Source organism: Scylla paramamosain, chromosome 15 (assembly GCF_035594125.1).
Source record: "Scylla paramamosain isolate STU-SP2022 chromosome 15, ASM3559412v1, whole genome shotgun sequence".
NCBI classification, from domain to species: Eukaryota; Metazoa; Arthropoda; class Malacostraca; order Decapoda; family Portunidae; genus Scylla; species Scylla paramamosain.
In genome coordinates this window covers 17,886,998-17,911,011 of record NC_087165.1, presented here as the reverse complement: position 1 = coordinate 17,911,011, position 24,014 = coordinate 17,886,998, and the positions used below count along the sequence as shown (strand labels likewise).

Below are 24,014 nucleotides of genomic sequence, written 5' to 3'. Positions count from 1 at the left end.
AGCAGTAGTGGCGGTCGTGGTAGTGGTGGTGATATAGTTGATTGTGGTTATGGTGATGTGTGATATGGTGATGGTTATGGTAGTGGTGGTGGTGGTGGTGGTGGTGGTGGTGGTGGTGTGTGGCAATTTCTTGGTGCCATGTATGTCTGTGGGGAAATGGTGGTCACTTTCACCATCCCCAACATCACCACCACCAACCACCATCACTACCACCACCACCACTACCACCACCAGAGCCAACAACATTTTGCTCTCTCCCACGACTGAATAAACCCGAGAGAGAGAGAGAGAGAGAGAGAGAGAGAGAGAGAGAGAGAGAGAGAGAGAGAGAGAGAGAGAGAGAGAGAGAGAGCCGCTTACGTCCTTACAGCATGAGGTCACGATGGAGCAAACAGTGATGCCAACGCTGGGCACTGCATCTCAACACTTACCTACACTCTCTTCACGCCTCTGCACTGCCACCACAAGCTGATGACGCCCCTAGGACACCGTGAACATCCTACAGGTAGCTTGTGGCGCCAGTGTGAGGAGTGGCAGGCCGTGTGTGGAGGTTGCGGCGGCGGCATGGCAATGCGGCGTGGCAGCGCTGAGCCGCGAACGTCGTGAGGAAGATTCTTCCCCGCGGGGCTGAAGATGCGCGACCCGTTCCTTGAGCCACGCACACACACACACACACACACACACACACACACACACACACACACACACACACGAGTCTACACAGGTATTTCTCTCTCTCTCTCTCTCTCTCTCTCTCTCTCTCTCTCTCTCTCTCTCTCTCTCTCTCACAAAATTTACATACATGATGCTGTGCTCAGTCGTACAGCAAAAGTATACTTAATTTACGTGAGTGTGTGTGTATATATATATATATATATATATATATATATATATATATATATATATATATATATATATATATATATATATATATATATACACACACAGATACATACATACGTACATACATACGCGCGCGAGCACACAGACACACACACACACACACACACACAAAGGTCTACTTAGGTATTCATACACACGTGTAGATAGGTATTCTCACACACACACACACACACACACACACACACACACACACACACACAATCAGCGAATATATGGCAACATACATATTCATATTTACACATAAAGCGAATACATTTATGCACACACAAGGACACTTACACCGGGATTGCCACACACACACACACACACACACACACACACACACACACACATCCGGGACCAATTCTTGCTTCATTCATCTTTCCTTCACTTGAGAGAGAGAGAGAGAGAGAGAGAGAGAGAGAGAGAGAGAGAGAGAGAGAGAGAGAGAGAGAGACGTGGAAGAGAGAAACTGATTGTATAATTTATGCCGACACAGATTTTCTCTCCATCCCTCTCTCTCTCTCTCTCTCTCTCTCTCTCTCTCTCTCTCTCTCTCTCTCTCTCTCTCTCTCTCCTTAGGATCTTTTCTTGTGGGGAAAATTAGCGATAAGCGTACGCAGTCTCTCTCATAGTAAAACAAGTGTATTAGTAGTAGTAGTAGTAGTAGTAGTAGTAGTAGTAGTAGTAGTAGTAGTAGTAGTAGTAGTAGTAGCAGCAGCAGCAGCAGCAGCAGCAGCAGCAGCAGCAGCAGCAGCAGCAGCAGCAGCAGCAGCAGCAGCAGCAGCAGCAGCAGTAGTAGTAGTAGTAGTAGTAGTAGTTGTTGTTATTGTTGTTGTTGTTTTTGTTATTGTGGTGGTGGTTGTGCATTTGTTCTTGTTTCGTCCTGACACACTGCAGCCAAAAATATAACAACACACACAACCACACACACACATACACACACACACACATGGTGCTGAAGTGTCTACGCGATACAATGGAGTCAGTAGTTCATTAACGTACCGCATTCCACTGTGCTAACCTGCTGGAAGCCGTTTGTTTATCATGCTTTGTGTAAAGAAAGCGAGTTGATATGAGGATTTCATACTGAGAAAAGACATGGAAGTAGATGCAGAATGTTACTCGAATTATGACCACGACATAATGTATGGGCATGTCATCTCATCCCCCCTCCCGTTCAACAAATACCATCCCATCCATCCATCCATCCATCCATTCCCTCTGGCACCAACTGACAAGTACATAAAGAAAAGCAAAGGCAAAAAACAGCAAATCTATTGGTCATGACGCGACTGTTTGCGATAAATTGCAATAAGTTGAATTATCTCATTAAAAGAAAACGATGTAATGTAGCAAGGACGAAAATATGAACGTATATAGTACATTATGTCGTATAGGAATATCAGAAGTTGACATTTGAATAACAGTCTAAAAATCCACCACACTGTTAGAAATCGAGAAACTGATACTGGCCCCTTGATAAGAGAATCACGTATTGCCAACATTCTTTAACAGTAAACTAACCATTACCTCATCTTTTAATTTTCCCTCCGTAGTGGAAAATCCTTCATGCAATGTGAATCTCTTAATATAAACTTTTTTTCAAGGCACATTGAATTTCTAAGTAAAGGAGAAATGCATGTGATTCTCAGGATTGGTTGCGCCAGGGCAGTAAACAACATTAGCTTGGAGGCTGAGCACACACTTAAGATCAACGGGTTTAGGCAGAGATTCCCTGTAAGTCTGCTGTGGGTAATTCAAAACAGGTTAAAGAAAGGAAGATGATGTCAGGTGAAGTGATAGGATAGTCAAACGCCACGATGTAATTCAAGGCAAAGAAGTGAGAGGGAAAGAAGAGTCGGGAGTGAAGGGGAGAGGGGAGTGAAGGGGTGAGAGGAGTGCCACCTCCACGCTCCCCATCACCCGTGGCACTGCCTGGGGGAAGGGGGAGGGTCACCAGGATATTGGGGGGCGAAAAGAGGTGATGGGGTCAGGGGGGGCGGTGAAGGGGAGGAAGTAGCAAGGACGACAGCTTCTCAGGTCCCGGATATATGTGTGTGTGTGTGTGTGTGTGTGTGTGTGTGTGTGTGTGTGTGTGTGTGTGTGTGTGTGTGTGTGTGTGTGTGTGTGTGTGTTTTCCTTACACGTGCCAAAAATAAAATAATAAATAAACAAATAATTTTATCTGACAAGATATATAATAATTTGCATTATTATTTTGATCAACACTATCATTCTATCATCATCTAAGGAATATATATATATATATATATATATATATATATATATATATATATATATATATATATATATATATATATATATATATATATATATATATATATATATATATATATATATATATATATATATATATATATATATATATATATAAATGGTGATGATGATGATGATGATGGTCATGATGACGATTATAATGGTTATTATTATTATTACTATTATTATGTGATGATCAGTCATTTAACAAAACTAACTCTCCCTTATCTAGCAAGGCGACACAAAATAAACAAGTAAATAAGTAAATAAATTGATTAAACTAAAAATAAATTGATTAAACTAAAAATAACAATAAAAATAAATTAACGAATACTGAAATAACGATCACTATAATAAATAATTAGCAATGATAATGATAATCATACTTGTACTGCTACCACTACTGCTACTACTTCTGCTGCTGCTGCTGCTGCTACTACTACTACTATTACTACTACTACTACTACTACTATTACTACTACTACTACTAATAATAATAATAATAATATAGTACTACTACTACTACTACTACTACTACTACTACTACTACTACTGCTACTACTACTAATAATAATAGTACATAGTAGTAGTAGTAGTGGTAGTAATAGTAGTAGTAGTAGTAGTAGTAGTAGTAGTAGTAGTAGTAGTAGTAGTAGTAGTAGTAGTAGTAGTAGTTTTTGTTGTTGTTGTTGTTGTTGTTGTTGTTGTAATACAACCACCATCACCATGACCACCACCACCACCACTACCACAATGCACACGCACAACAAGGTGAACACTCGTACACAACTGCAGGTAAGATGCACAGGTGTTCCGTGTGATTAATTGGTTTCTCCTCCCCTCATCCTTCCCTCTCCTCTCCTCATCTCCCCTTCCTCTTCCTTCTCTCTCCTCCGAAGGTCATATCTCCCATGGGAATCCCTCTGTAGTCTCTCTCTCTCTCTCTCTCTCTCTCTCTCTCTCTCTCTCTCTCTCTCTCTCTCTCTCTCTCTCTCTCTCTCTCCATTCATTATTCAATTCAATAGTGAATATTTATACCCCATTATCATCAGCGCTGTTGTTGTTGTTGTTGTTGTTGTTGTTGTTGTTGTTATTGTTGTTATTACTGCAACTATTACTACTACTACTACTACTACTACTACTACTACTACTTATTCGGTTTAAACTCGAAAAACTCGAGAGATCTCACGTTGGAATCCAGAACCGGACGGAGATAAATTGAGTTTCCCCTTTCACATCTAGCAGTGAATGAGACTATCCGGTGGGAGTGGAAGACTAGCAATCCTGTCCTGCCGTATGTGTGTGTGTTCTTGCTACAAAATACCAATAGTGGTCTATGTTACACCCCAGAAAGGGAAAGTGTTGGTAATACCATAAGAAAATGTATAGATCATCAATTACCATTAATCATTATAAAAGCATAAGAACATTACAGTAAGAAGACCGCAAAACGCAGCTCACCACAATCCCGACCGACACATTTGTTCCAGTCATCCACAAGCCTCCCTGTGAACCAGTGTTTGCTTGACTCATTCTACTGTCTGATATTGTCGTGTTCTAACTTTTATTCCCGTGATTTAGAAAATTATATTTATATCTCCCTTGCTGACCTTGCATATCCTCACATTCCCAACGTGACACAATGAAAGGCGAGAACAGAAAGCTGGGAACTCCTCGCTACGGAACTCATCTGCCCAGGAAAAAAATAAGAAAAAAATAACATGATTTTGTATATCAATAGAGGAATGAATATATATATATATATATATATATATATATATATATATATATATATATATATATATATATATATATATATATATATATATATATATATATATATCCTCTCTCTAGTGCTTCTTTCCACTTGTGCATGGAAAAGGTGATATTATTATTATAGTAGTATCATTAGAAGCAGTAGTAGTAGTAGTAGTAGTAGTAGTAGTAGTAGTAGTAGTAGTAGTAGTAGTAGTAGTAGTAGTAGTTAATAATAATAATAATAATAATAATAATAATAATAATAATAATAATAATAATAATAATAATAATAATAATAATAATCCTGCAATTTCAAATAGTTCAAATTTCATGTCAATTATAGTTCCTCTTACATTTCCTTAAACTTGTTTCTCTCTCTCTCTCTCTCTCTCTCTCTCTCTCTCTCTCTCTCTCTCTCTCTCTCTCTCTCTCTCTCTCTCTCTCTCTCTCTCTCTCTCTCTCTCTCTCCATTTCACGTGAAATGTTTGCGAAACGACAGGAACCCTGTGATTGGCCAGCGTCATTTCAGTCCTGGCCAATAAGACGGCGAGGAGCTGGCCGTGTCACCGCCGATGGCTCCACACGCCGCACACCACGCCGCCTGGCCAGCCCCGCACACACCCCTGCACACCCAGCCACACACCCCCGCACACCCCGTGAAGCTCAGCCTGACAGACTTACAGTAAAAACGTGAGATGACACTCCTCCTCCTCCTCCTCCTCCTCCTCCTCCTCCTCCTCCTCCTCCTCCGCTTTCGCATACCCTCAGAGCAGGATGACTAGAGTAGGTAAGGATTTAGGGAAGAGAAAAGAAGAGAAATGAAAAGGAAGGAGGACGAGGACGAGGACATCAGCAAAGATGGTGTTGATGGTGACTGATGATGATGATGATGATGATGATGATGATGATGGTGGTGGTGGTGGTGGTGATGCAATGGGATTTAATAAACCTACTCGGGTTTTTTTTTTTTTATATATATAGGAGGGACACCGGCCAAGGGCAACAATAATCAAATAAAAAAAAAAGCCCACTTGAGATGCCAGTCCTCAAACAGGGTCCAAAGTGGCAGTTAAAAATAGAAGGATAAGTGTCTTGAAACCTCCTTCTTGAAGTTGAAGTCATAGGAAGGTGGAAATACAGAAGCGGGCAGGGAGTTCCTGAGTTTACCAGAGAAAGGGATGAATGATTGAAAATACTGGTGAGAGAGTGTCTTGTGTAGCGAGGCCGCGGGAGGAGGGCAGGCACGCAGTTAGCAAGATCAGAAGAACAGTTAGTATGAAAATAGTGGGAGAAGATAGCAAGAGAAGCAACGCTGCGGCGATGAGAAAGAGGCTGAAGACTCAGGTCAGCAGTAATAAAACTACAAGCAAGTAATAAAGCAGTAATAAAAAGCAGCAGTAATAAAACAGTCAAAAAGGAAACTTGAGATGATGTTACAAAGATAGAAGCCGTAGGAGGGTGGTTTAGAAATCAAAGTTTTGTGCCAGACTCTATCAAAAGATTATGATGTCTAAGGCAACAGCAAAAGTTTCACCAAAATCTCTATAAGATGACCAAGACTCAGTAAAGAAAGCCGGAAGATCACCAGTAGAGCGGCCTTGACAGAACCCATACTGGCGATCAGATAGAAGGTTGGGTTATGAAGTGATAGATGTTTAAGAATCTTCCTGATAAGGATAGGTTAAGAATCTTCCTGTTAAGGATAGATTCAAAAACTTTATAGACAGGAAATTAAACCAATAGGACGGTAGTTTGAGGGATTAGAAAGGTTACCCTTTTTAGGAACAGGCTGAATGTAGGCAAACTTCCAGCGAGAAGGAAAGGCAGATAGGCACGCTGCAAGCACGGAGGCGCAGTTTCAGAGAACAATACGAGAAATCCCATGAGGTCCATAAACCTTCCGCGGGTTTAGGCCAGCGAGGGCCTAAACATCATTGCAAAGAATTTTAATAGGTAGCATGAAGTAGTCAGACGGTGGAGGAAAGGGAGGAACAAGCCCTGAATCATCCAAGGTAGAGTATCTAGCAAAGGTTTGAGCGAAGAGTTCAGCTTTAAAGATAGATGTGATAGCAGTGCTGCCATCTGGTTGAAATAAAGGTGGGAATGAAGAAGAAGCAAAGTTATTGGAGATGTTTTTTTGGCTAGGTGCCAGAGGTCACGAGAGTTAGATCTTGAAAGATTTTGACACTTTCTATTAGTGATAGAGTTTTTGGCTAGCTAGAGAACAGATTTGGCATTGTTCCGGGCAGAAATATAAAGCGCATGAGATTCAGGTGATGGAAGGCTCAAGTACTTTTTGTGGGCCACCCCTCTATCATGTATAGCACGAGAACAGGCTGTGTTAAGCAAGGTTTGGGAGATTTTGGTCGAGAAAAAGAGTAAGGAAAGTACGCCTCCATGCCAGACAACATCACCTCTGTTATGCGCTCGACATACAGAGACGGGTCTCTGACACGGACGCAGTAGTCATTCCAAGGAAAATCAACAAAATACCTCCTCAGGTCCCCCAAAATATTAAAGGCAAAACGCCAGAGGCACCTCCACTTAGGGGATCATGAGGAAGGATTAGAGCGATAGGACAAGATATAGATATGAGATAGTGATCAGAGGAGCCCAACGGAGAAGATAGGGTAACACTATAAGCAGGTCTAGAGGTTAGAAAAAGGTTAAGAATGTTGGGCGTATCTCCAAGACGGTCAGGAATACGAGTAGGGTGTTGCACCAATTGCTCTAAGTCGTGGAGGATAGCAAAGTTAAAGACTAGTTCACCAGGATGGTCAGTGAAGGGAGAGGAAAGCCAAAGCTGGTGGTGAATATTGTAGTCTCCAAGAATGTAGATCTCCGCAAAAGGGAAGAGAGTCAGAATGTGCTCTACTTTGGAAGTTAAGTAGTCAAAGAATTTCTTATACTCAGAGGGGTTAGGTGAGAGGTATACAGCACAGATAAATTTAGTATGAGAGTGACTCTGTAGTCGTAGCTAGATGGTAAAAAATTCGGAAGATTCAAGAGCGTGGGCTCGAGAGCAGGTTAAGTCGTTGCGCACATAGACGCAACATCCAGCTTTGGATTGAAAATGAGGATCGAGAAAGTAGAAGGGAACAGAAAAAGGGGCTATTGTCAGTTGCCTTAGACACCTGTGTTTCAGTGAGGAAAATAAGATGAGGTTTAGTAGAGGTGAGGTGATGTTCTGCAGATTGAAAATCAGATCTAAGACCGCGAACGTTGCAGAAGTTAATGAAGTTGAAGGAGGTGTCAAGACACTTAGGGTCGATACCAGAAGAACAGTCGGACCTGGGGACATTTGTGGTTCCCTCCACAGATGGGGACTCCGAGGTGAAAGACAATGATGATGATAAGAAGAAGAAGAAGAAGAAGAAGAAGAAGAAGAAGAAGAAGAAGAAGAAGAAGAAGAAGAAGAAGAAGAAGAAGAAGAAGAAGAAGAAGAAGAAGAAGAAGAAGAAGAAGAAGAAGAAGAAGAAGAAGAAGAAGAAGAAGAAGAAGAAGAAGAAGAAGAAGAAGAAGAAGAAGAAGAAGAAGAAGAAGAAGAAGAAGAAGAAGAAGAAGAAGAAGAAGAAGAAGAAGAAGAAGAAGAAGAAGAAGAAGAAGAAGAAGAAGAAGAAGAAGAAGAAGAAGAAGAAGAAGAAGAAGAAGAAGAAGAAGAAGAAGAAGAAGAAGAAGAAGAAGAAGAATGATGATGATGATGATGATGATGATTGAAGCATATAACAGAAAACAGACAAAAAAAAATAAGGAATAAGTAGGAACAAAGAAGGAAACGATAGAAATAGATAGGGAGGGAGACAAATGAAGTAGCGAAGAGTACAGGAAAGAAAGCTGGATAAAGGGATAAGAAAGGAAAGTTAAAGAGACGAAAGACAACGAGAGAGAAAAGAACATAAGAACATAAGAAATAAGGGAAGCTGCAAGAAGCGATTAAAAAGGATGAATGAGAGAGAGAGAGAGAGAGAGAGAGAGAGAGAGAGAGAGAGAGAGAGAGAGAGAGAGAGAGAGAGAGAGAGAGAGAGAGAGAGAGAATAAAACATGAAATTAAGAAAGGGAAGTAAGAAGCAAAGAATGAAGGGAGAAAAGGAAGTCTAGAAGAGAAGGAGAAAGAGGAAGAGAAAACAAAAGGCATGGAAGAGTAAGGAAAGAAGAGAAAAAGGAAAGAGGAGAAGTAAAAAAAAAAAACAAAGATGAAGATAAAGATGAAGACACGAAAAAGAGGAAGAAGAGAATGAGTAGAGAATAAGTGGTGCACATCTGGGAGGCAGGAGCATATTTTATCACACCCCAGCTCATGTATCACCCTGGCCTGCCTCACCCTTACCAGCCTGCCTCACCCTTCTCCCACCCTCTACATCCTACCTCACCCTTATCCTCTCACCCTCACCAGCCTGCAGCTCATTACCATCAACTTGCTTCTCTCTTCACTCCCTATCTTAACCTTCACCTGTCTGCTTCCTTCTCCCTCCTCATAGTTTGTGCCAGCTTGCCTCATCTAGACAGTCACTGAGTTAACACTGACGAGTGGTGGGTCTGAAGGATGAGTGGATGCAAGGGTGATTAGGAGGGTAAAGTGAGTGGAAGCAAGGGTGAGTTAAGTAACGGAGGGAGAGAATACACGGTGGGGAGGGTGAATGGATGCAAGGACAAGTAGAATGATGAGGAAGAGAGAGGATGAATGATGGGTGTAAGGGTGAGTAGGATTGTGCTAGGTGCAAGGAAGGGTTGGATGGTGGAGGAGGGGTGGGTGGGTGTGGTGATGTTACTCTGTACGTTAATGTTACACTGTTCCTTCCTAGTAATGTTTAAAGGCTCATGTTTTCTACTCACACGCCCTCTGCTGCAGCTTTACCGTGGGGCGCCTGTTTGTATGTTTGTTGTACGTAGGTGTGTTAGGAACCATTCATGTCAGTGCCAGGCTTTTAGTTACTCGTAGTGTCTCTGTGTTCTTGTTTATGTTGTTGTTGTTATCGTTATTGTTGTTGTTTTTGTCGCTACTGATGCTATAGTGATTGTTGATGTTGTTGTTGTTACTGATGTTCTTGCTGCTGATGCTGCTATTTTAGTAAAGGTTGTTGCTGTTGTTGTTGTTGTTGTTGTTGTTGTTGTTCTGTTGTTGTTGTTGTTTCTGTTTCTGTTGCTGTTTTGTTTTACTATGACGTCTGTGTTACACTGTTCACTGTCAACTATTCCTCGTCTTTCTTCCTTGTATTTACTTTTTCATTCACTTTTTTTTTATCATTAACCTACTTATCCCTCCGGAAGGATTTTTTTTATTATTCATATTATCACCATTCCTGTTAATATCATCAGTACCATGGCTTCAGCTGGATTTGCTATGCCGGTAATCATTCTGAAAACCTCTGTCTCTTTGCTTACATATCGCCTCGTCAAGGTTTTCCGTCTGTATCTATACCAGCATACATTTTTTTTCTTTTTCTTTTATTTTTACTTTTCAAGGAGTAAGGCAAAGTGCACAAAAAATAATAACTAAATAAATAAACAGACAAATAAGCGTTTCCCAAAGATGTTAAATATAGAAAGATATTCTAATTTAGTCTTACACTTTTCAGCAGCCTTTCTCAGGCGACTCTAAACATGAATACCATGCCAGTCACGAGGAGACACTGCACAGCGCCAGGCTTCGCATTTCCTAACACACATCAGTGCCTCAGTTTCTCTCTGGTAAACTCTGGACTATCTGCCTGTATGTTTTTCTCCTTGCTTTGACTCTTAGGAGAGGGATATCAAACCATCCCCGAAACAAAACTGCCCACCATTTTTTTTTCTTTTTTTTTTTTTTTTTTTTACTTTCTTTGGCAGTGGACACTTAGCGGGTTTCTTTTTCTTTCGTTGTGCATTTGTACTTTTAACACGTCTCCTTGTCTCCTTTACACAAATGTAACAAAAAACGTAAATAGATAGGTATGGATAGATAGATGTATGGCTAAGATAAATCAATCAATGAATCAATAAACATGCCCATTAAATCACAGCAAACTAGTGTCAATTTTTCTATGACAGGCCTTCAACTGATTCCTGTCTTTACAATCAACATTAACATTTCCTAAGCAAGCATTAAATCGACTACAATATACATTCTTAAAGTGTCTTTTTTTTAAGCATGCTAGCTTGAAATGTATCTCAACACTTGCTAAAATAAACCTCCTGGGAGTTGAGCGCCCTGCAAAGTCTCCGCCACTTTTTTTTTTTTTTCCACTCTTAGATGTCGGATCTTAATAATGGCCTTGTTCATACATCCATAAAGCGCACATCTTACGGAGAAAGGAGAGGCAGAATACACACTCCCATCGCTCCACAATAGAAAGGAGGGCTTGAGGAATACAACTCGTCCCATCACTTCCTTAATTTAATGTCTGTGACCTCTCACTGTTCGCCGCAGTATTACATTTCCTGCTATCTTCTCTCATTATTTACACTGTCACACTTCTGAATTTACTAACAGCACGCCTTCATTTTCTACTCGCAGTACCGCTGGTCAAAATTTTTCGCTCTTATTTCTTGCCATCCTCTGTCACACTTCTCAACTTACTGACAGCACGCCTTCACTCTCCTCCCACGGTACCGCTGGACAAAGCCTTTCGCTTATATTTCTTGCTATCTGCTGTCATTAATTTCTCTGTCATACTTCTGAACTTACAAACGGCACGTCTTCACTCGTTTCTCACGACAATGATGGATGAAACTTGCTTACTTTCATTCCACTTCTGTACCGTCACTCCATCCCAGCTAGTGGTACACAAACGAACAACATGCCTGATTGCTTTACCAACTTTCTTACACACACTTCCTCCATTGCTTTCTTTAGAGGGGAACAATTAGCACGACTTGTCTCTTAATTTGTATATAGCATTACTTGACTTGTCTCTCATAATGACTAAAAAAAAAAAAAAAAAGAAAAAAACGTTGAGGGAAGGGACAGGCAAGGATAAGTGTCAGGGTGAGTCGTGAAGAGAAGGGAGGCTGGGGTGTGGATGTAGGGAAGGCAGGGGGGAGAGGCCAGGGGGAAGAGCAGTGGGGCAGGGTGAGGGGCACGGAGCCAGCCGGCCTCAAGGAGACATTTGGCCCCGTAACCCGAGCCGGCCAGTCCCCTCTCGGCGACTCCCATGATGTCACGGCCACCAGGGCACGACCTCGCACGACCTGTATGTATGTGGAGGAACTGGAGGGGGTATGTGAGTGGATGGGTTATTAGGACAAGTATATAGTAGTAGTAGTAGTAGTAGTAGTAGTAGTAGTAGTAGTAGTAGTAGTAGTAGTAGTTGTTGTTGTTGTTGTTGTTGTTGTTGTTGTTGTTGTTGTTGTTGTTGTTGTTGTTGTTGTTGTTGTTGTTGTTGTTGTTGTTGTTGTTGTTGTTGTTGTTGTTGTTGTACTAAGGTTAGCAGTAGTAGCAGTGGTATGAGGAGGAGGAGGAGGAGATGATTTTGCTACTACTGTTGTTGATGTTATTATTGTTGTTGTTGTTATTGTTTCGTTATTGTTGTTCTCGTTGTTATTACTGCAAAAGTGCGGGGAAATAAATGACACAGGATCACTGTATTTACATTTACACTTACGTTATTTAGGTTAAAACATCAAAAATAAACGTTATGAGAGAGATGCTAGAAAGATCTAACGGCAAGATTAATCGAAATTTTGAATATGAGCAAGAATGAACAGTAACAACCCGTGACTGTCTAACATTATAGTCTCGGGATGGAGCTTCTCTGCCTCCCTAACCGACCATACTGTACTTCATGGCAGATACTTCATATAAATGCCCCGTACGTTACTTCCATACAAGACTGCCATCTGTATTTGACGGGATCTACGCGCTCGTCTCATGACACCTGATTTACTGGAAAGTGATTGAAGATTGTAAGTTGCGTAAAGCTCATTGATGAACCACGGATACCAATCACTGAGGCGTCGGTTAGCGTAGGAATAACTGAAGAGTGGATTCTGCAGAGAGAGAGAGAGAGAGAGAGAGAGAGAGAGAGAGAGAGAGAGAGAGAGAGAGAGAGAGAGAGAGAGAGAGAGAGAGAGAGAGAGAAAGTAACTAACGACCTCTAGCTTTTTCCTTGTCACTTTAAAAACAAGAAGGCACTCGGAAAACGTGTACGACCTGGTGGTGGGAACCCTTGACTGGAGATATGAAGGTTAAAAAGTCCTGGATTTACGTGAATATCTGAAATTACCTCGGCCTATAATCAACTGATCTTTAACCCAATATCAGCCTTTCCATTTCAACATCATTAAAATCCTGTGAAATCTTTTATAGGATATCTTTCAGACAGACAGACAGACAGATAGATAAACACTGGTGGATGCATATACCGCCATCATCTTCAATGCCGGAAGTAATTACGTGGTTTGTCTGCGCAGGCAACATACATAATGGCGCAGGAAGCGTTGTCAGCACGGAGGGTCGGCCTAAGATGGATGGGGCAAGCAATAACGGATGAAAAGAACTGATGACCGGTTAACAGCAGCACATTTAACAAAATCCTGATGAACACAGTCAATTTATCGATTAGAACATCGCGAGCATTTCTTTGCATGTCCACGCATCTATTCTATACAGCACGATAATATACGTGGCGGCCGTATAGGTAACACCAGAGAGGAGGATCGAGTCTTACTGTAAGCAATAACGCCACCAAGGAAGCGCATACAGTCCCTTGAATCATTGCCAATGCTCTTTGTTGGTGTGAAGCAAATGATGGCAAAAGGGAGATAGGAGTAGTCTGCAAAGGAGTCTGAAAGGACACTGAGGAACAAAGAATCCTGAGGGAGCTGGTTTGAGATGCAATATTATGAAGGGAGGAGGATTTGGGAGAAAGATTTAGCAGGACGTCACAAGAAGGTTTCAAGATCAAGATTTTGGGGAAAAGACGTTTGAAGAGCAAGACTGAGGAAAAGAAAGTTTGGGGAATAAGAAGTTTAGAAAGCAAAATTCTGGAGGAAAGAGGTAAGAAAAACAAAAAAATTGAAAAAGGAAGAAGTTTGAATAGCAAGACCAATTCTCTCTCTCTCTCTCTCTCTCTCTCTCTCTCTCTCTCTCTCTCTCTCTCTCTCTCTCTCTCTCTCTCTCTCTCTCTCTCTCTCTAAGCCAGCAAGATTTTTGTGGAAGCAAGTTGCGTGGGAGGTCTGGGCAGCATAGAACCAACATCCAAACAGACGACAGAAGTAATGGGGAGTGCGAGGAAGAGGCTGAGGCTGAGAGATGCTGGGGGGAGGGGGAGCATTGGTGGGGGTGTTATGCCTCATTGGGTGAAGAGCTGAAGGGGAGGGAGAAGAGGGGAGGAGGGAAGAGGGCAGTAGGCTATGAGTGGGATGGATGGATGGTGTTAGTGAGAGGGGGAAGAGTATATGGGAGAAAGGAAGAGTAGAAGGGAGAGGGGATGAGAGAGTTCTGAGTTCACCTCGCCTCTTTCAACGCTGTAACATGAATACGGCGACCCTCCTCCCCCTCCCCCCACCTCCTTCTTCTCTCCTTCCCTTCATTCCGACTCCTCCTCTACCAGCTATGCCCTCCACTCCTCAGTCTCCACTCATCTCGTCTGCCCAAGTCTTCTGCCTCCTCCTCCTCCTCCTCCTCCTCCCACACCCTCTTCCTTCCTCCCTCCCTCCCTCTCCCTTTCATCCCCCTTCCTTTCGCATCCCACTACGTTCTCCATTATCATCCTTATTGTTATCTTTATTGTTGTTGTTGTTGCTGTTGTTGTTGTTGTTATTGTTGTTGTTGTTATTATTGGTTTTTGATGGTGATGGTGGTGATGATGTCTTCCTGCTGTTGTAAGTGATGATGATGATGATGATATTGCATTATCATTTCTTTTCGTTATAATAATAATAATAATAATAATAATAATAATAATAATAATAATAATAATAGTAACAACAACAACAACAACAATTTGAGAGAGAGAGAGAGAGAGAGAGAGAGAGAGAGAGAGAGAGAGAGAGAGAGAGAGAGAGAGAGAGAGAGGATGTGCCATACTAAGATTTCCCACGGAAGCATTTTAAGGGTGGGATAGGATAGGAAGGGAGGAGGAGGAGGAGAAGGAGGAGCAGGAGGAGGAGGAGGGAAAGGAAGTGATGCAGGTATGTAATCCTTATCTTATCAATTCCATTAGAGTCTTTTAACACACACACACACACACACACACACACACACACACACACACGAATCACGCCATGATATTAAATAAACAAACAACAAACAAAGAGACAAATAAATGGAGAGGGAAAAAAAGGACAGGATGTAGTAGGTAACAAGAGAAAACGAGGAGGAGGAAGAAGAAAAAGGAGGAGGAAGAGGAGGAGGAGGATGAGGAGGAGGAGGAGGAGGAGGAGGAGGAGGAGGAGGAGGAGCGAAAGGAAAAAAATGCAGGACGAGAGAGAGAGAGAGAGAGAGAGAGAGAGAGAGAGAGAGAGAGAGAGAGAGAGAGAGAGAGAGAGAGAGAGAGCAGCAGCAGGGGGGTTGAGGGAGGGGGTGGGAAGAGATGGGAGGGAGAGGGAGGGTGAGAAGGAAGTCCAGTTCCTGTTGACGAAATTCCCACCATTACTCCTGGGATACTCACCCCCCCACCTCCCTCACCTTTCCCTTACCCCCTCACTTCCCCCCGCCCGCTTCACACACCCCAAATTCCCTTGCTCCTCACAGCTACCACCCCCTCCCCTTCCTAATTTCCTTTTCCTTTCCTCCTGATCACCCCCTTTCATCATCCTTCGTTTATCTCTGTCCTATTTCTATAATTTACATGTTCTAACAGATAGATATAGATAGATACATAGATACACAGATAGACACATAGAGAGAGATAAATAGGTTTATAGATAGAATGATAAACAGATACAGACAGATAGATTATTGACCACAAATTTGTAAATGTCATATAAAAACATAATGATACACTTACACACATATACACACACACACACACACACACACACACACACACACACACACACACATCCATAATCTCATATTATCCTTTTTTATTTGTGTAGCGTCCGTCTGTCTCTCGTATGTTAGATAATGTAGCCTTCCACAAACAGCTAGCCGTTTAAGGACCAACAAGTTTGCTCCTGTTTGCTCTTTTATTATTATTATTATTATTATTATTATTGTTTCTTCTTTATTGTAACTACTGTACCCGCATCTCCACCTCCCCTATCCCCACCAGCAAGCTTGTCCCCAATCTTTTCAGTAGAGATAAGCTCTCTCTCTCTCTCTCTCTCTCTCTCTCTCTCTCTCTCTCTCTCTCTCTCTCTCTCTCTCTCTCTCTCTCATATTGCCTCACTCCTAATATGTATTTCTGATCTTGAAATCTCCCAAACATTTTATCTCCTTTTTTCCTCCCCGTCTCTCTCTCTCTCTCTCTCTCTCTCTCTCTCTCTCTCTCTCTCTCTCTCTCTCTCTCTCTCTCTCTCTCTCTCTCTCTCTCTGTTTCCTGTGTTAATTTAACGATGTGGGAACTACGGTGAGGATAATCAGGAATAGTAGTAGTAGTAGTAGTAGTAGTAGTAGTAGTAGTAGTAGTAGTAGTGGTGGCATATTATGAAGCACTTAATTTTATCACCGACAAAATTCGCACGTCACACTGCACCACAAAACTATATTACATTAAGAAGCGCTGAAGGGCCCCGTGACCTTTGCCCTCCAACACTGCCTATTAACACTTCGAGCCACAGACGCAGACGCAGACGCAGTATCATCCCCATCAGGTTTTTGGAGGTAAGCAATGAAAGTGTCTGGGGTAGGGGGAGCAAATGTTAAAGCAATATCTGGCAGTGTACACATTATTAATTAGGCTTCAGCTAGATTACACAGTGCACCAAACTTTTTTTGGAGGGGGTCTGGTTATAATTGTGTGTTAATATCAGGTGCAGTTATTGGAGGTGAACTACTTTAATTATCTATTACGAGCTTTCTTTGGCTTGTTTTGTCTCAGTTATAAATTATTAGTAATTGTTAAATACATATATGTCTTCAGTGGACAAAATATACGTGGAAAGTAGTAGAAGTAGTAGTAGTAGTAGTAGTAGTAGTAGTAGTAGTAGTAGTAGTAGTAGTAGTAAGAGGAGGAAGAGAAAGGAGAACAGTAGTATAGTAGTAGTAGTAGTAGTAGTAGTAGTAGTAGTAGTAGTAGTAGTAGTAGTGGTAAGAGGAGGAGGAAAAGGAGAGTAGTAGTAGTAGTAGTAGTAGTAGTAGTAGTAGTAGTAGTAGTAGTAGTAGTAGAAGCAACAGTAACAACAGTAGCAGAGGTAATTTGCATTTCCTAGCAAGGCGCAGCATGCTGGCGTACCTGAGTGAGGTTTTTAATCTAACAAAGGAAATCCAGGCAGGTAAACACGATACAGGTAAGATCTGCTAGCTAGACGAGCAGGTTGTTACTCCTACTTCGTTACGGGTTTGTTCAGACGAGACAGGTGTTGTGCAAAGAGACAGGCAGCGGTTGGCTCACAAATGGGATGGTAGCGGCGGAGTGGAACAGGCTTGGTAAACAGGTGTGGTAAAAACGAGTGCGATAGAAAGTGTAAAGACAGGACTGGATCAATTTATAGTCATACAGAAGTTGTTGTTGTTGTGGTTTTAAGTATTGCGCGGAGTGGCTGATGTAGGTGAAGAAGAGGAGGTGCAGGAGGAGGATGAGAGGGAATACAAAGGAAAAGCAAAGAGCAACAAACCTGTTCGTCCTTACAAGGCTGTTTGTGAAATTACAGGAACTACACTGGCCGATCAATAAGAAAGGAAGAGGGAGGGCGACGCGAGAACAGATATACAAATTCTTTTGAATGTTAGTGGAAAGAAGTGCAAAGAGAATATAAAAAAAAATACGTATCTCATCTTTCATCTAATGATATTTACAAATGGTAAAGTAATGCCTGGTTTATATTTACGGCTTACAAAATGTTAAGTATACACTGGTCTCAAGATATTTTTTTTTTTTTAAGAAAAGTGTTACTCTCTATAACTTGCGTGGGAAGAGTTCCTAATATTTATACAGTCGTTGAAGGAAATGTATTTAAGGAGAAGATGGTGGAGGAGAAGTATGGTAGTAAGAGTGTGTAGTAGTAGTAGTAGTAGTAGTAGTAGTAGTAGTAGTAGTAGTAGTAGTAGTAGTAGCAACAGCAAAAGCAGCAATACAATATTAATTAAATAACAACAACAACAACAACAATAATAATAATGATAATAATAATAATAATAATAATAATAATTATAATAATAATAATAATAATGTAGTAGTAGTAATAGTAGTAGTAGTAGTAGCAGCAGCAATACCATATCAATTAAACAACAACAACAACAACAACAATAATAATAATAATCATTAATGCTCGTACAGCATTGTCATCTACACACACACACACACACGAACCTGACCTCACCTGATCCACAAATTAACTCGACCTGAACGATAATAACAATTAATGAGAAGATGATAGGATGATATGAAATAAACCATAAAATAAAACAAAAATAAAACCATCTCCACCACCAAGAACAACAACAACAACAAAAACAACAACAATGATAACCAGCAGTAGTTTATAATAGTAACGACTTAAGCGTAAATTAGTAGTCGATTCCCTGAGGTGCAAGGAGGAGGAGGAAGAGGAGGAGGTATGACTATATGACATTACGGTTGTGGAGGAGGAGGAGGTGGAGGTGATGTAGGAGGAGGAGGAGGAGTATTTGGGTGTGGAAGTAGATGTGGTGATGGTGGTGGATAAGGTTTAGGACTGACAAACTGACAGACAGACGGACAGGCAGCGAAACAGACAGGCGGACATGTGCAAAAATTCTCTCTCTCTCTCTCTCTCTCTCTCTCTCTCTCTCTCTCTCTCTCTCTCTCTCTCTCTCTCTCTCTCTCTCTCTCTCTCTCATTATATTGTCTGATATCACAAGCATCGACACACACACACACACACACACACACACACACACACACTTTGTCCAGTCTGTGTGTGTGTGTGTGTGTGTGTGTGAGTGGTGGTGGTGGTGGTGGTTGGTGGGGGACGTGAATGGTGTGGGGGGAGGGGATGGCAGGGCGGCGCGGTACGACATCCTCTACGCCCTAGCTGGCACCAAGGCCGTGGGAAGTTGGAGTTTCTTCCAAGATGCCCCGCTGCCATACCCCTCCTCCTCCTCCTCCTCCTCCTTACACCTCATCTTCCCTTTACTCCTCCACCTCTTTCTTCCTCCCCCCAACTCCCGCCGCTACTCCCTCTCTTCTTCGTCTCTTCTTTATCCTTTTTCTTCCACCTTTCTTCATCTTCCATTTCTCCTCTTCTCGTCTCTCTCCTTTTGTCCTCTTCTTTTTTCCCACTTCTCCTCTCGCTTCTTCCCTCTACTTTTAGTACACAAGACCTCCTCCTCCTCCTCTTCCTTCATCTCAGTATAGTTCATAACCCCTTGTACTGATCTCTCTCTCTCTCTCTCTCTCTCTCTCTCTCTCTCTCTCTCTCTCTCTCTCTCTCTCTCTCTCTCTCTCTCTCTCTCTCTCATAGCATTCTACCCCTCCCCCAACACGCCTGTTTCTTAACCCCCTCTCCTTAATCCCTTCCCTACCCCCTGTGCACAAGTGAGGGGAGGGGAGAGGAGGGCAAAGGTAGGGGAAGAAGTAAAGGCAAGCTGGGAGGGGTGGTTAAGGCATGGGCTGAGAATACCCCCCACTACCCACTCCCTCCTCGGTCTTGTTTATATACAGTCAGCAGTATCCAGCATCCCCCCACCCCACTATATCTATTCCCCTTCCTCTTCCCCCTCAAGATGGCTGACGAAGGGATATAGAGGAGGAGGAGGAGGAGGAGGTGGTGGTGGTGAGCGTGGGGGAGAGAGGATGACAGTTCAGGTAAAGGTTGGAGGGACAGTGGTGGTCTTGAGAGAGAGAGAGAGAGAGAGAGAGAGAGAGAGAGAGAGAGAGAGAGAGAGAGAGAGAGAGAGAGAGAGAGAGAGAGGTAAACTTACTCATTCACTCTTGATTGGTATTGTTTTCAGTCGACAATAATTACTGCCTCCTCCTGCGTCCCTGCCTCCCTCCCTCCCCTCCTCATCACTAACCCCACTCCCTCTCGCCACTCCCAGGGAACTCACACACTCCCCACCCTACCCTCCACCACCACCACCAGGACAGCTCCCACCCTCTCCCATTCCCACGTAAATGCTTACCCTGTGGTTGCATAGACCATTTAATTTCTCTCTCTCTCTCTCTCTCTCTCTCTCTCTCTCTCTCTCTCTCTCTCTCTCTCTCTCTCTCTCTCTCTCTCTCTCTCTGTGTGTGTGTGTGTGTGTGTGTGTGTGTGTGTGTGTGTGTGTGTGAAGAAAATGAGAGAGAGAGAGAGAGAGAGAGAGAGAGAGAGAGAGAGAGAGAGAGAGAGAGAGAGAGAGAGAGAGAGAGAGAGAATCTACACGTCTATTAATTAATCTGGGAATGTCAAACCCGTTATTACATGCCGCTGGCTAGTCTAATTAGAGGAGACAATCGCTCCGACGCGCTCACCTTTCTAAATCAATTCATTAATGGGACCAACAACAACAACGAAGCACCGGGACATCCATATTGCAAACCTCTTGAACATTTTACTTTCTTTTTCTATTTTTTTTTTCTATTAGTGTGTGTGTGTGTGTGTGTGTGTGTGTGTGTGTGTGTGTGTGTGTGTGTGTGTGTGTGTGTGTAGGAAGCAGGTGTGGAGGCAAATTAACTTTCTTTTTTTATTCGGTGTAATTCTGGGGACATTTCTTGGTTTTATTTTCTCCCTTCAACGATCTCCTATACCCATAAAAATGGTATTGTACTCAACGATAACCATGCACATAGCAGCAAAAACAATAATAATAATAATAATAATAATAATAATAATAATAATAATAATAATCTTCCCTAATAACATTAAAAATTACGCTTGTATAAATCGGGAGTATTTCTCGTCCAGATCTCACCCGTTAGATATTATTACTAACGGGACAATAATAATGACTAAACATTCACCAAAAAATATTGTATTTGTATGTATAATACGAGAAAGGAGGCGAAGAGGTACGAGTTCAAATACATCGAAATACGTGTCCTAATTATTTTGTTCGTCACTGCATCCTTTCCCTTTTATCCGTTTTCTTCGTGACGTTTTAATCACCAATATTCTTCAGCAGATCACTAATATAATCTGAAAACCTACAGTACGTTGCTCAGATGTCAATACAAAGTCCCTAAGTCACATTTCATCCTACAATTAATGATGTATAATCTGAAGTTGCTCACAGTTCATCGTTGAATCACTACTGAATTAATGTGATACACTACTCCATCTTGTTCATATATATATGCAAGTGTTTATGTACAACGCATGTATACACTTTCCGGTAAATAGCATTGTATTCCACTGTCATATACGCCATTACCGCTGCAGAGAGAGAGAGAGAGAGAGAGAGAGAGAGAGAGAGAGAGAGAGAGAGAGAGAGAGAGAGAGAGAGAGAGTTGCTGGAAGATTACGGTAACGGAAAATACACTGCTGCAGGAATGGCGTATTTAACAATTAAGTATATAACTTTACTTACCAGAAGAACAAGAAGAACGCGAAGAACAAAAACAAAACAAGAAGGCTAGGAAGAAGAAATACTGCATGATCAGCCATAATGAGCTAAACAGGAAATACACTCACCCATGATGCTGTACACGTTTGTCTCTTCTAATGTATCCCTGGTTCAATATCACCTTGTTAGACTCCTGAGAACGTGATAAGAAGTACGGGGCATGCGAGAAAGCACAGAGCAGCATGAACACAAACGCATGTAATACTAAAAAGCCTTCACGAGGAGCAACAGGAGCCGTGTAAGGAGTGCTGCGGCGGCGCGGTGGCTGGTGAGGTGGTGTAGGACTGCTTACCAGACTTGGTGTTTCATGACTCTGCTTCGCCGCTCTGCTTCACGACTGCTTCGACACGCATGACACAGCCCAGCCATTCATCACCACCAAGTCAACACTCGATTAAGAGAGAGAGAGAGAGAGAGAGAGAGAGAGAGAGAGAGAGAGAGAGAGAGAGAGCATAAAACATATTCCTATGATATAAATAATGAATAAAACAAATCATCACATAGAATGGAGCACATACAAATGATATTTAAATATGAGTGACAAGGAAAAAAATAAAACAAACATTTTACAGTGTGGATCAAGTGACTGTGTGTGTGTGTGTGTGTGTGTGTGTGTAGCAGACATGGGACTAAAGCTTCGGCATCCAGCTTCGGTTTCATGAATCTCTCTCTCTCTCTCTCTCTCTCTCTCTCTCTCTCTCTCTCTCTCTCTCTCTCTCTCAATGTCAAGTCTTCGCATGCTCTCAAAAAGAATATAATGTGTGTGTGTGTGTGTGTGTGTGTGTGTGTGTGTGTGTGTATAAGGGAATGTGGGAGAGAGGGGGGAGGGGACAGGTCATCAGCGTCCATGTTTGGGGTTCATTGTGGTTTGGGTGGGGAGGGAATAGGGGTGGATGATGGGAGGGGCTGGGAGGGGGCAGGGACGGGAGGCCGACTGCTTTGAGGAAGGGAGAGGAGAGAGCAAAGGAAAGGAGGAAGAGGTCAAGTTCCTCTAGAAAGAGAAGGTCATGGGAGGTCGCGGCAGCTAGGGTGACCTTGTGTGTGTGTGTGTGTATGTGTGTGTGTGTTATAATTACAGAGCTTCTTTTACCTACTACTACTACTGCCACTACCACCACCACCACCATTACTACTGCTACCACTACTACTACTACTACTACACACACACACACACACACACACACACACACACACACTAATTTTTCATGGAAGGCTAATAAAATTCTCTCTCTCTCTCTCTCTCTCTCTCTCTCTCTCTCTCTCTCTCTCTCTCTCTCTCTCTCTCTCTCTCTCTCTCTCTCTCTCTAACCCTCTTGACTTTAACTCGTACAAGAGGAAAGAAAAAAAGGAAAAGGGGCCAATGAAGCAATAAACAAATGGAGAGAGAGAGAGAGAGAGAGAGAGAGAGAGAGAGAGAGAGAGAGAGAGAGAGAGAGAGAGAGAGAGAGAGAGATTCCCTCTTCTCCCCTTAGTTTCTTTCCCCTTGGAAACCTACAAGAAAGCTCTCTCTCTCTCTCTCTCTCTCTCTCTCTCTCTCTCTCTCTCTCTCTCTCTCTCTCTCTCTCTCTCTCAATGACCTTGAAAATGGCGATGGTCGAACAAAAATCACGCACGAAATTTTTAGCGAGAACTGGCAACCTCCCCCTTCTTCTTCCCCCTCCTTCTTCTTCTTCCCCTCCTTCTTCTTCTTCCCCTCCTCCTTCTCCTCCTCACGCCCCTCTCATCCCCAGAAGGTCTTGGGAACCTGATATAGAGAGGCCCAGGCCAGACCTAAAACTCCATTATTTTTCATTCTCTCTCTCTCTCTCTCTCTCTCTCTCTCTCTCTCTCTCTCTCTCTCTCTCTCTCTCTCTCTCTCTCTCACTCGATGTTTGGAAGAGAGAGAGAGAGAGAGAGAGAGAGAGAGAGAGAGAGAGAGAGAGAGAGAGAGAGAGAGAGAGAGAGAGAGAGAGAGAGAGAGAGAGAGAGAGAGAGAGAGAGAGAGAGAGAGAGAGAATGCCAAGTGCGAGAAACAGTTGACAAATTAGGCTTGAGAAAGAAGGCAGTAACGTTGTGCGAGAAAAATAAAGAGAAGCGAAGAGAAGACAAGAGAAGAAGAGGAGGAGGAGGAGGAGGAGGAGGAGGAGGACGAGAGGAGAACAGCAACGACGACGACGACGAGAAAAGAAGCAAAGGAAGAGAATGTTCCTGTGTGTGTGTGTGTGTGTGTGTGTCCTTTCGTCCGTTCTCGCTGGTCCTCCCTGCTTCCCTGCCTCCCGGCCTCTGTCCCCTTCCTTTTCCCTCCGTCTCGGCACCGTTGTGTGAAGGAGCTGCAAATAATAGGCGGCGGTGGTGGTGGCGGCTGGGTGCGGAGACAAGAGAGAAGGATGAAGGGAAGGAGGTGGGGGGAGGTAGAAGGAAGGAGAGGGGGAGGATAGTTTCTGCTCTCTCTCTCTCTCTCTCTCTCTCTCTCTCTCTCTCTCTCTCTCTCTCTCTCTGGGACCCA

The 24,014-nt window shown here is 42.6% G+C and overlaps 1 long non-coding RNA gene across 1 annotated transcript in view; it reads right to left on the bottom strand.

Annotated features, from left to right (window-relative positions):
• LOC135107554 (uncharacterized) overlaps window positions 1–21,850 on the bottom strand; it is a 100,259-nt gene extending 78,409 nt beyond the window's left edge. The window contains exon 1 of the long non-coding RNA XR_010271822.1: window positions 21,598–21,850. This is a non-coding gene — a long non-coding RNA (uncharacterized LOC135107554). The remainder of the gene's footprint in view (window positions 1–21,597) is intronic.
• Window positions 21,851–24,014: the final 2,164 nt, after the last annotated feature.